At 35.7% G+C, this 13,829-nt stretch overlaps 1 pseudogene; it reads right to left on the bottom strand.

Moving 5' to 3' along the window:
* Positions 1 to 6,955: 6,955 nt before the first annotated feature.
* LOC123938346 lies at positions 6,956 to 7,923 on the bottom strand (annotated as a pseudogene).
* Between the last annotated feature and the right edge of the window lie 5,906 nt (positions 7,924 to 13,829).

Genomic DNA, 13,829 nt, shown 5'->3' with positions numbered 1-13,829 from the left:
CAACAATGATTACCTCTTAGCTTTAAATGACAAGAGCAAGTTAAGGATTCTCCACACTTACCAGATTCACTTAAAAGAGGACATGGAAGCACTCTGAGGGCCCTCCTGTGTTTATTCTGGGTGTCAGCCCAGGAAGATTCTTGCCCTCCATCTCTTTGAGTTTTCTCACAGGATCCGACAGGACCCCAGTCACATTGGTGAGGATCCAGGTTGTGTTCCAACACTGATCTTTATGAACTCTATTTTGATGTTAATAATAGGATCTGTTGATTTTGGTTTTTCTACTCAGGTGATTATTTCTTTGAGAAATAGGAGGGGTTTTTTTGTTATTGTTTGTGTGTTTGTTTTTTCTCTATCTGAATCTTAAATCTCATATTTCTTTTTATTTTCTCATGATAACAAACATGTTTCTGAATACTCATCAACCATCCATCCCTCCATCAACCCACAGGTTCTTCTCTATAGTTGATCATATCTCTTATGGTTTATTTCCCTCTCCCCTACAATATGTTTATTGGTTTGTTTCTTAAATTTCACCTATGAGTGAAATCATATGGACTTTCGCCCTTCCATGACTGACTTATTTCACTTAGCATAATATACTCTAGCTCAATATATGTGATTGTAAATGACAAGATTTCAATTTTGATGTCTGAGTACTATTCAATTGTGTAAACATACTGAATCTTCTTACCCATTTATCAATCAATGTACATTTGGGCTTTTTCCATAATTGGTTATTGTTGACAATGCTGCTATAAACATCAAGGTGCATGTACCCCTCCAAATTAGTATTTTTGTATTCTGTGATCAAATATCTAATAGTGCAATTGCTGGATCAAAATGTTGTTGCATTTTGAACTTTTTAAAAAAAGTTCATACTGTTTTCCAGAGTGTCTGCACCAGCTTGCATTTCCACCAACAGTATAAAAGGGTTCCCCTTTCTCCATATCTTTGTGAACACCTGTTGTGTCCTATGTAGCTAAGTGTAGCCATTCTGACTGGCTTGAAGTGATATCTCATTGCAGTTTTGATTTGTATTTCCCAGATGATGAGCAATGTTGAGCATATTTTCATTTGTCTGTTAGCCATCTGGATGTCTGACCATTTTTAACTAGCTAATCTGGTTTTTGGATGTTGAGGTTAAGGTTTGTGTATATTTTGTATACTATACATTTATCATTTGCATATATCATTTCCCATTCTGCAGGTTGTCTTTTAGGCTTGTTAGTTGTTCCCTTTGCTGTGAAGTTTTTTTATTTTGGTAAAGACACAAGAGGTTATTTTTGTTTTTGTTTCCCTTGCAGAAGAGACATATCTAGAAAGAAAGTGCTATGGCAGATATCAAAGAGGTTGCTGTCTATGCTTTCCCCTAGGATTTTGATGGATCCCAATCTCACATTTATATCTTTAATCCTTTTTGAATTTATTTTATGTATAGTGTAAGAAAACGGTCCAGTTTCATTTTTCTGCATGTGCCTGTCCAATTTTCCCAACACCATTTGTTGAAGATACTGCATATTTTCCATTGGGTAGTCTTTCCTGCTTTGTCAAAGAGTTGGCCATGTAGTTCTGTGATCATTTACAGCCTTTCTATTCTGTTCTACTGATGTTTTTATATTTTGTGCCATCACTATACTCTCTTTATCACTACAGTTTTGTAATAGAACTTGAAATCTGTAAATATGATGCTTCCAGCTTTGCTTTGCTTTTGCAAGATTGTTTTGGCTATTTGGGGTCTTTGGTGGTTCCATAGAAATTTTAGGATCACTTCTTCTATCTCTGTGAAAAATGCTTATAGCATTTTGATGGGCCTTGCTTTAAATGTGTAGATTTCACTTGGTAATATAAACATTTTAACAACATTTGTTCTTCTAATCCATGAGCCTTTAACTTTGTTTTCCATTTCTTTTGTCATATTCGAGTATTTTCAACAGTGTTATAGCTTTCAGAGTACAGATATTCTTTTTAAAAAATGATTTTATTTATTTATTTAGAGAGAGAGATCTCAAATAGTCAGAGAGGCAGGCAGAGAGAGAGGGGAAAGAAGGCTCCCTGCCAAGCAGAGAGCCCGATGTAGGGCTCGATCCCAGGACACTGAGATCAGAGGCTTAACCAGATAAGCCACTCAGGCACCCCATAGAGTACAGATATTCTACCTTGTTGGTTAGGTTTATTGCAAAATATCTTATGTTTTTTGGTACAATTGTGTATTGGATTGATTCTTTGATTTCTCTTTTGGCTGTTTCATTATTGGTGTATAGAAATAGAACATATTTCTTTATGTTGGTTTTATATTCTGCAACCCTTGAATTCAAGTATTAGTTCTAGGAATATTTTGGTGGAGTATATTGGGTTTTCTGCATAGGGTATCATGTCATCTACAAATGGTGGTTTCTGGCTGTTGTGGTTAAATTTCCCAGTATTATGTTAAATAGCTTTGGTAAGAGTGGACATCCCTGTCTTGTTCCTAACCATAAGGGAAAAGCTCATGTGTTTCCCCATTGAGGATAATATCATCTGTGGGGATTGTTGTATATGGACTTTATTATATTGATGTATTTTCCCTATACCACTCCTTTTTGAATGCCATTATCATGAATGGGTGTTCTTTCTCAAAAACTTTCTCAAAAAGCTTTCTCAAAAATTTTTGCATCTATTAAAAATATAGAATGGTTCTTATCCTTTCTTTTATTAATGTGATGTGCAAAACTGATTGATTTGAAAATATTGAACCACCCTTGTATCCCAGGAATAAATACTTTTTGATCATAATGAATGTCTTTTGATGTTCTATTGCATTCAATTTGCTAGTATTTTGTTGATAATTTTGTGCATCCATGTTCATCAGGGTTATTGGCCTGTCATTCTGCTTTCCAGTTGAGTCTTTGTCTGGTTTTTGGTATCAGGGTAATATTGTCCTCATATAATGAGTTTGGATGTTTTCTTTTGATTTCTTTTACTTTCTTTCTTTTCTTTCTTTCCTTCTTTTTTTTGAATAGAGAAGAAATCTGTATTAACGTTTTTAAAATGTTTGGTAGAATTTATTTGTGAAGCCATCCGGCCTCAGACTTTGTTTTGGGGGAATTTTTTGACTGTTTACTGGTTTTCAGTTTGCTCATGTTTTCTATGTTTTCCTGTCCCAAAAACCTGTGAATTCTTAAAGAAATTTTTCTGTCCAGCAGAGACTAAAGAGAATTCCTCAGTAATGGATTAATCTTTCTTAAAGAAATGTTTGCTCTTTGCCCTCAGCTCCTGTATTGTAACTTACAACCCCTTCAAATGTCCTGCTTCATAAATTTATTTGTTTTTCTGGTTCTTTTTGTCACTTGAGACATTGTATCCCTTGGTAATTTGGATCTGTATCTCTTTTGCTGTAATACAACATAGCCATTGGCTAAAGGCTTTTCTGAATTCTGTGAACATTTCTAGCAAATTATTGAAACTGAGAATGCTTTGGGAACCCTCAAACTTTCAGTTGACATCACAAGTGAAGATGGTTTTGTGAAGTTCATATAGCATGCAGGAACAGACATTTTATACAACAATAGCAACAAAGATTTTAGATTACATGAATTCTGTGAAACTCGGGCTGAAAAGTAGACTCTCTTCCAAAGTCAGTTTATTTATTCCAAAGGAAGTAGAGAGAAAACCCGAGGACTCAGAGAGTGAAGTTGTGAGCTATTAAGAAGTATTCCCAGAACATGATATCAATTTCTAATAGATCATTTGTACAGAGAATCAATAAATAAATCAATAACATGAACATGAACATGAACATCACTATAGACTAAATGCACTTAGTGATCATATATAGGACATTCCATTCAATAGCAGCAGAATATACCTTTCTTTTTCTTCTCAAACACACAAGCAACACTCTCCAAGATAGATCATATGTTAGGTCAAAGAACAAGTTTTTAAAGATTTGAGAATAATGAAATCCCAGAAAATATATTTTTCTACCACAATGTAATAAAACTAGAAATTAATAACAATAGAAAAATTAGAAAACCGTCAATTTATGGCAATTAAACAACATACTATTTTGCAACCAATAAGACAAAAAGAAAATCAAATTTGAAATCAGTAAAATCCCATAAAAACAAAAATATAACACAACATAGCAAAATTTATGTGACTCAACAAAAGCAGTATTTAGAGGGAACTCTGTCTATGTCTAGTGATCTAAGTTTTAGACTCAAGGACCCATTTTTTTAAGTACAAACTGAGCCCAAAGTAGGAGGAAAGCCATATAATAGAATTATGAAAGAATAAATAAATACAATAGAAAATAGGCAAACTCATATATTTTTTCCCATTTTATTTATTTTTTTCAGCATAACAGTATTCATTGTTTTTGCACAACACCCAGTGCTCCATGCAAAACGTGCCCTCCCTATTACCCACCACCTGTTCCCCCAACCTCCCACCCCTGACCCTTCGAAACCCTCAGGTTGTTTTTCAGAGTCCATAGTCTCTTATGTGTCCATCAACAGATGAAAGGATAAAGAAGATGTGGTATATATACACAATGGAATACTATGCAACCATCAAAAGTAATGAAATCTTGCCGTTTGTGACGACGTGGATGGAACTAGAGCGTATCATGCTTAGTGAAATAAGTCAATTGGAGAAAGACAACTATCATATGATCTCCCTGATATGAGGACATGGAGAAGCAACATGGGGGGTTAGGGGGATAGGAGAAGAATAAACTCATATATTTCTAAACCAGGGCACTCATCTATAAAATGTGGGAACATTATTATCAGTTACATGAGATTGTTAGAGTTGATAAGATAATGCATTAAAGGTTTTGTACAACTGGTGCCACTTTATGCCACACATATTATGCTTTGGAAACATTTCTTATGATGTGATGTCTTAGAATACGTACAGTGATCATAATGCTAATAATAACTACATAGACAACAAGCAGTCAGAATCTCACATTTCATCCTTTGAGTCAGGGGATATAGATAATTTCTAGTACTTAATGGCATTATTGTTCATTTCCCCTTCTTAAAGTGTGGGTAGGTTGCCCAATTCTCACTTCGACAGCAAGTGTGACCATGTGACTTACTTGGCCAATAAAACATGAGCAGAAATGACTGGCAGGGACATAAAGAACTGGTGTGCACATTTTTATGTTTTCTTTCTCCCTGTGAGTGAGTCTTGACTAGGTATTCTGTTTTCCCATACTCAACTATTTTATGTTTGTTTTTTTTTTTAAACAGAAAGTTCTGCTATGACTCTTTTTGTTTTCATATGTATTTCAAAATTTCTTTTCACATGAATGCCATATCTTTGGTACTCTGATTCTCCTTGATGTCAAAATATGTGTTTGAATCTCTTTTAAAATATACAGCTTACATTGTTTACCATTAAAGACTGTTTTCAAAATGCATACTTGGATTTCTTTTTAACATTTGATATATGTTTGTCTCCTTGAGAGTTCAAGTTTCTCCACTGTGGGTGTCAAAATCTTCCTTCAAAGAGTCCAGTAGTTACCTTAAATTGTATCTAAATTTATGAAAGAACCCACAACACTGATATTTTCAGGTCAGCAATAGTCATGTGGCTTCTGATTGGAGAATGCTCCCACTTTTCCTATTTGCATTTTTTAAAGTAAATGCTTAAAACTCATTTCAGTGTGACTGAGTTCTTATTTTCTTTTTTAAATACTTTATTTATTTGACAGAGAGTAATCACAACTAGGCAGAGAAGCAGGCAGAGAGAGAGAGGAGGAAGCAGGCTCCCTGCGGAGCAGAGAGCCAGATTTGGGGTTCAATCCCAGGACCCTGGGATCATGACCTGAGCTGAAGGCAGAGGCTTTAACCCACTGAGCCACCCAGGCGCCCCTGGGTTCTTATTTTCAACGACTCTATCCAATGCATCCAATTCAGAGAGTCCCCGGATAGCCCCCATTTGGCATATGCTATGAGCTAGAAGTAAACCTTTGTTACCTTAAGCTACTAAAACTTTGAGGTTTCTAATTCTTACAGTATAATCTACCATATAATGGCTGGTATTATTAATAAAAATATAAATATTTTTAGATTACACTATCAGAAAGCAAAATAACATTATTTTTACTTTTCACTTGTCTTAATGGATGTATGGAGAAGCATGCGAGGATTAATGGGGAGAGAAAATTTGTACATTGCTTTAATCAATCTAGCAAATATGTTTAAAGTATAAGCATGTAAATGTATCCCCAAGCGACTTGAAAATATTTTCAGCAAAACTTCGGTCTGATGACAAGTATAATATATCTATATTTCCCTTGCCAAATGAACAACTTGTGTAAAATATTTCTGATCCTCTCATACATGACTCCATAACCCCACCAAATTCTCTTCTTTATTTTAGCTGCACTACATCCATGTATCATGATATTCAGAAGAACCTATATTTTTCATATTTACTTTTGAATGATTGTGACAATTTCTTCTATAGTACTATTTAATACTAGGTTATTAAATATTTAAATTATGAATAAATACAAAACAGAAGCTTACTATAAAATACTTCTAAGGATACTTTTTTGTCTTTTTAGACTTAAATTTTTAGTGAATTTTCTTTTTTTAAAGATTTTATTTATTTATTTGACAGACAAAGATCACAAGTAGGCAGAGAAGCAGGCAGAGAGAGAACAGGAAACAGGCTCCCTGATGACCCTGGGATCATGACCTGAGCCAAAGGCAGAGGCTTTAACCCACTGAGCCACCCAGGTGTCCTTTAGTGAGTGTTCTTAAGTTGTCAAAGCATGAATAGGGATTTCTTATTTGTAATATCAGATCCTTTACCCAGTGACATACTCAGATAATTCAACACTTCAGAAGGGAAATTGTATTGATAAATGATATATTTTAATGACATTATTTATTAATGTCAGCTATATTGATAGAATTACTATCAATTTCTCAATTTGTTGCTGAAAACATGACTTTTAATGTAGGGTGAGCTTCAGCAATTTCCTATACATTTCCTGAATAACCTGAATAAACATTCTCCTCATTTTATTAATGGCATATTTCATTTGTTCATTTCTAAGGCTGAAGATAATAGGGTTGAAGAGTGGAAGGGTTATGTAATAGAAGACAGAAAGGACCGTGTCCCGGATAGTGGACTATCAGATGGCCTCAGGTATACATAAAATTCTGACACCACAAGGATGTGAGGGACAGAAGTAGAAAAAGCTTTTTTTCTGTCTGCTCCACTTGGAAATATGAGAATAGTAGAAAATATATGAATGTAAGACCTGATGATGCAAATGAAACAGTGATCACCAATCCCAAGATCAGAGGCAACGATCACCATCTCATTGCTAAAGGTATCAGAGCAGGAGAACTTTATCAGTGAGGTTATATTACAAAACAAAACAAAAGAAAACAAAACTGATGGATGACATTAGGCAGACAGAAGTGCAGCAGGAATGTTTTGCTAGTGTGCACACCCTCATATATGAGACCACTGAGTATGGAAGTCAGAGTCATTGGATGCAGATTTGAGGGTTCATGATCATAGGGTAGTGAAGTGGTTGGCAGATAGCCACATGGCAGTCATGGACCATGATAATCAGAAACAGAAGCTCAACATATACAAATAAAACCACTAGGAAGACCTGAGCTACAAAGCAGCCTTTGAAATGGTGCTGCTATCAAGCAGGGAATTGATGCATGAGTTAGGAACTGTTACATAAATGTAGCAGACATCCAAGATGGACAGATTCCTGAAGAAGAAGTACATGGGTGTGTGAAGACTCCTGTCAAGGGTGGCGACAGTAACAGTGATAATGTTCCCCATCAGAGTGACTACATACATCAGAGAGAAGGTTATAGCATGCAAATCCCATAACTTCCATAAATGAGAAAACCCTGTGAGGAGAAATCCCATCATGATGGTGGAATTTAGCATCTATGGGTAATGCAATTTTTACCTGGAATGTAAGAAGCGAAGTCCTGAGCTCATGAAGAATCAAATTATGAAAATATGGTTCTTAAATAGTTTAGTCTTGACCCATACCTAATTCTAATCTATATTGAAACCCCTATTTTTTTAAAAATGTATTTTTTTATTTTTTATAAACATATAATGTATTATTAGCCCCAGGGGTACAGGTCTGTGAATCGCCAGGTTTACACACTTCACAGCACTTACCATAGCACATACCCTCCCCAATGTCCATAACCTGAGAAACCACATATAATGTATTATTAGCCACAAGGGTACAGGTCTGTGAATCGCCAGGTTTACACACTTCACAGCACTCACCATAGCACATACCATCCCCAATGTCAGTAACCCCAGAAACCCCTAATATTTTTGAAAGAAGATTAAGTGGTCCTCCTTTAGTCTATAGGGTATTATTATTTTTTATAGTATTTTATTTCACCTATAGTAATGAAGTGACAATTACAACTTACAGTAAACATATAAAACTTCAATCCATATTTCTATACACTTCCATTGGAGAATGCACTTTTCTCATGATCAGTTCTGTATAAATATAGATATAGATTTCATAAATACAGTTGCATTTGAATGAAATTTGGGAGATAATGTTGTTGAACACTGGATAATTAGAATAAAATATTTTTGTTGTTCTTAGTCTTACATTTTTATTTGCGGGTATGAACAATATGGGGTAAAATGATTGTTTCTAGAACTAATGTTCTATGCAAAATAGTGAAAAATTATCTTCTGTTCCTATGACAAAATATTGATATCATTTGTAACTTTACTTACTCCAATATCTCAAATGGAGTATAAACTCATAAGCTGATACATTTACCTACACTGACTCTATTCCTAATTTTTTTTTTAAGATTTTATTTACTTGACAGACAGAGATCAGAAGCAGGCAGAGAGAGAGGAGAAAGCAGGCTTCCCGTGGAGCGGAGAGCCCATGCAGGGCTCGATCCCAGGACTCTGGGATCACGACCTGAGCTGAAGGCAGAGGCTTTAACCCACTGAGCCACCCAGGCGCCCCTCTATTCCTAATTTTTGGTTACATTTTTATACTTCAAGTAATTTTTTTTTTCTGGTTCATTTATCTCTGCTCTTAAAGAGAGAATGAAAGGGCCAACTATTATTATTTCCTGAGTGCCTCTTGAACTTACCCCTAATGCTCCTTCTTTATCATCTTCAATTTTCCAACTTTTCAAAACTTCTTTGATTCCACTAGCTGAAAACAAAGCAACAAAATTATAGCACAATATCTTCCCATACTAATCTAGCCTTTTTTTTCTGTTAAATTACAGACTGTTTTTATCACTTTAATCTTCAGTTTGTTTAACACCTTTTCTTAGAATTTCTTCCTGTGATTCTGCATAACTTAACAAGTTGTTGATCATTGCCGCCACATCTTTATTGCTTATGTCATCACCTCCTCTGGTTTATTCACTGGTGGTTGAATTAACCAACTGTCATCTTAAGTTACCTCTGTTACATGTATTTTACTGGATCACCTCTATTATACTTTTACAACTTTTTTTCTCATTTCTAATAATAATAATAATAATAATAATAATAAAAGCAACAACAATTAGACCATGAAAAACTACCTTGCTCATGGTTTATTTGAAAATAAATTCTTCTAAATTCTGTTCAAAATCTTATAATCCAGATTCATTCACATCGATCCATTACCTATAACACCACTTTGTTAGTATTCTTTGTCATAAACTTATTAAATATCTTGTGTGAGAAGTATTTAGACAACCTGTCCAATCTCATGACTTGTTTTTTACCACATCAGTTTTAAGACATGTTTCACAAACTGTTTCACATTGAAAAGAAATCAAGCAGATGCCCTCCCTATTTTGTTGTTATTGTTATTGATAAATTCCTCAAGGATTGAATTTTATGCAACTTTGTGTTCTTCAAGGGTCAGGTGAAGTGGTTTTAGTTTTGCTTTGTTTTGTTTTATAAATATCTGATATTAAATGTAGGTTTTAAATATTTAATAAGCTGTCACATTATTAATGAATTCTTACCATTCTTTGTGTATATGGCTTCTGATGAAAAGGAGAAAACCATACCATCATTACCAAGATACTACCTCTACATGTTTAACAACTAAACCAAAACAACTTATGTTCTCAATAGTTGTGAGGTTGTTCAGAGAAACAATAATTTGTAATGTTTACCAGTATGTCTTTAATTTCCAGTTATCTATATGAAAATATTGGTTTTCATCAATGTATAATATGACCATTTCAAAGTTGAAGCTCGTCTGTATCTTTTTTTAATTATTATTCTTTATTATATTATGCTAGTCACCATACAGTAGTACATAATTTGTTTTTTCCTGTAGTGTTCTGAGATTCGTTGTTTCCGTAGAACACCCAATGCACTATACAATTCATGCCCTCCTTAATACTCTTTTTTTTTTTTAAAGGGATATAGTCAGCTCCTTCTCTTTCTTTTTAAGATTTTATTTATACATTTGACAGACAGAGATCACAAGTAGGCAGAGAGGCAGGCAGAGAGAGAGAGAGAGAGAGAGAGAGAGGAGGAGGAAGCAGGCTCCCTGCCAAGCAGAGAGCCCGATGCGGGGCTCGATCCCAGGACCCTGGGATCATGACCTGAGCGAAAGGCAGAGGCTTTAACCCACTGAGCCACCCAGGCGCCCCCCTCCTTAATACTCTTCACCAGGTCTCTATATCTTCATCAAACCAGGATGATTGTACTTTATCTGATAGCATCTGGTCAAAACTAGCTATGACAATATGTTTCAAGACAATACATTTAAGAAATGTGCCCAAGATATCACAAATTCACCTTAAATACCCTTGATATAGTTTTCAGAAATATTATGATTACTATTTCAGTTCCATTATTTTCAAGGTATATACTACTGTTCAATATTTTCTAAGTAAAATTTATATATTAGTTTTAAATATCTCAAAAGTAGTATTATATTCCTATTTTAGAGACAGAAAAATCTTGCCCAAGTTTAATAGCTCCTGTTTCATCACAAAAAAAAACCTGTTTCTCACATGGTTCCAAACACAAACACATTAAACAAGTGGGAATTGTCCAGTTCAGTGCCTCTATAGGTTTCCAAAGAATGTCTGTACACTTTTTTTGATAATGCAGTAATTATAATTTCCCTACTTTAGGTTTACTATATGATTACCTTAGGCATATATAGCCTGTATCCAAAATTATCTTATGGAAGAGTAACCAAGACCTTGGTTCTAGAATGAATAGACAGTAGGATTGGGAAACATCACCACCACTTACCAGGCTTTTGAAGTTGGAAATACACTTCACCCAAGAGGAAATTCCATTATCTGTAAAAAAATGGGATAATGATGTGAACTGTCATAATCAATTTTTTAAATAATGTGTTTATTCCTTGAATTGATGATTCAATAATATATGTCTGTTTATTCCTTGAATCAATGATTCAACAAACATGTATGTGTTGTTAGGAACAGAGTCGACCACCCCTCAGTTAGACAGAGAACACTCTCGATAATGCAAATAACACAGCGAGGTTTATGTCCAGCTAGCTGGGGTCCAAGTATCTGCCTGGTGCAGCAGGTTTCAACAAGGACTTGGACACTGACACTAGTTAAGGCAGGGGTTTTTATGGGTCATTATAAGAGGCTGGGCGGGGGGAGGAGAAGTTCAGACTTTTCTGAAGTAAGCTGATTAGCTGTTGTGAGGGTGTTGCAGGGTGGGGTACTTTCTTGGAAATAAAGCAGGGTGGGTGTCCCTGGAACTAAAGTAAAGTAGGGTAAAGTTCAGTCCTTGGTCACAGGGGCCTGAGATGGCTGCCAAAGCTAAGATGGCTGTACTTATGATAAGGATAAATCTGAGGTGGAATGGCCTTAATTTTTCTCAGCCTCCATATTTCCCCTCTCAGAGGAACCTAAGGAAGGACCCAATCACAGGTCCAGGCTGGTCTCAGCAACAAGGTCCAGTGGTTGGTGGGGATTAGTTCTGGCATGAAGAGGAAATAGTATAAGCAACATTAGTGGGGTAAGTGAGAAAGGGGCAGTCTTAGCTTTAGGGGATTGTCCATGTCTGGTTGGTTTTTCCATTCTGGAACAAAGTCCTTGAGAAGGGCGTGTGGGTCAGCTCATTGGACATGGGTGTATTGGACACAGGGGGTAATCCCATTGACCTTGAGAGCAGTGGAGTGGTCAGGATCATGATGTAGGGTCCCTTCCAGCATGGTTGAAGTGTCAATTCCTAGAGAGGTCAGGCCATCTCCACAAACCGGGATATCCACAGCCTGCAGTAGCCCACCATCCCAAGAAACTCCCTTGTGGAGGGAGTTTCCCTCGCTGAAATAAGTGGTGTGGCTCTGACAAAGCTGTGCTTTCATTGCTGACACCTGATATACTTTTCCTGCAGAGTCTTTAAGAGAGTTCTTATCCCCCACAAGCATGACTCAGTCCTCAGAGGCTATTTCCACTATTCCCATTAACCCAATCAGATTCTTCCCTTCAAATCCTTCAATTTTCTGAAGTTTCCTCCTTATATCTGTGGTTGACTGACTGGCAGAAGCAAGATCATCTAAAAGAGCTATCATGCAACTTCTCTGACGTTTACTTCAAGATGTCTAGCTTAGGTAACAAACATTTAAAGACAATCAAATATATGATTTAACATCCATAAAGGTGTGTTATTAAAACATAATTTTTCTCTCTAAAATAACCCTCATTTCCAGAGATAGCCAAATCAGGACTAACTTATTTGAAAAACAATCCAGTTTTAACAAACATGGCCTAATTATTTACATTAGCTCAGCAAGAACAGTAAGTGATCATATAGATCTTCTTAGAATCTGCTTTGCTGGAACTTCTTATGAGGAATCTCTAGGTTGAACTTTTAGTAGCCTCTTCAGGCCAGAAGCCAAGCCACATACTTGCCATCAGACATGCCTGCAATACCTGCGGATTTGGGTGAATTTCTCTTCCTGAGGTACCCAATGTATCCTGAGGTTCCTGCCGCTGCCAGGAAGTGACATTCTTTACTCGCCTGGTGACACTGCTGGGAACTCTGTAAGCAAGGTATCAGGCCAACAGTTCCAAATGGCTTTATGGCTCCAGGTTTTATAAAGTCAACCTTAATTCCTTTATGCTGTCTGGTCATATCTGAGTCTATGTATGTCTTTCTCAAACATGACATTCCAGTCAAAGCCTTGGTAAAATAACCAATGTTTCCAATAATGTCCTGCTACAAGGAGAACAGATTCTTATTGAACTTATGCATATGACTGATTGCCACAGAAGAAAGAATACTTACTGAGACCTTAGGAGCTTCACAGGGTTCAGATAGAGAGAAAAGTTGAATGCTTTGATTTGTTTGCAAATAAATATTTTTACATTTCTGTAAGTTACAGATAACTTAAGAAAAAGTTTCCCTAGTCTGGAAGAACAGACATTACAGAAACAGTCATGTTTAAAATAAGACAAAACATTAAGAGACACAGCACTATAATCTTTTAGTTCATTTAGTCCCATGTTGCTAATTCTGGTTTAGTTTGAATGCAGCTTTAGTTAGTTCTGGAAATTCGTACCTATTTCAGTTCCAGGATTTTAACATATCAAAGACCTGTATGTGTCCTGAAAGTCTCCCATACGAATTTCCTTTAGGTCAGAATTCATCTTACAAGAGAATTAAAACAATGACGAAAACTCAGAATAGATATGGTTAAATATCAAGTGATGACCCTTATCAAAACATTAAAACATTAGGAAATGTATAGAACTTCTAGAGAAGTCACAGCATTTACCCAAATGTAACCCAAGGTTTTATCATTGGTTTAGCAGTACTCCTTGAGTAACATAACATATCAACGA

Source organism: Meles meles, chromosome 3 (assembly GCF_922984935.1).
Source record: "Meles meles chromosome 3, mMelMel3.1 paternal haplotype, whole genome shotgun sequence".
NCBI lineage: Eukaryota > Metazoa > Chordata > Mammalia > Carnivora > Mustelidae > Meles > Meles meles.
This window is presented reverse-complemented; position numbering and strand designations above follow the sequence as displayed.